At 46.2% G+C, this 240-nt stretch overlaps 1 protein-coding gene across 1 annotated transcript in view; it reads right to left on the bottom strand.

Annotated features, from left to right (window-relative positions):
• LRP1 (low density lipoprotein receptor-related protein 1) overlaps window positions 1–240 on the bottom strand; it is a gene marked incomplete at both ends in the record, with an annotated part of 8,850 nt that overhangs the window by 1,607 nt on the left and 7,003 nt on the right.

Genomic DNA, 240 nt, shown 5'->3' with positions numbered 1-240 from the left:
CCTGCGGCTCCGGTGGAGGGAGATGCTGGTGCTGATGCTCAGTAAATTCACCTGGGTTGTCCAGTCCCGACCCCTCTGCCCTCACCTGGAATTTATTGTCTTCATTTATTTTAGAGAGACTGTACATGGAATTAAAAGATTTTGGCAGGAACCTACCTCTGAGCGCCCCATAATGACAGTGTGAAAATGGAGAAAAACATAAGATGAAGTGAAATGGCACAAACTCAAAAACACGACGTG

Source organism: Fulmarus glacialis, unplaced genomic scaffold, assembly GCF_000690835.1.
Source record: "Fulmarus glacialis isolate BGI_N327 unplaced genomic scaffold, ASM69083v1 scaffold26104, whole genome shotgun sequence".
Taxonomy (NCBI): Eukaryota; Metazoa; Chordata; class Aves; order Procellariiformes; family Procellariidae; genus Fulmarus; species Fulmarus glacialis.
The sequence above is the reverse complement of the archived record's forward strand: the minus strand, read 5'-3'. Positions and strand labels throughout refer to the sequence as shown.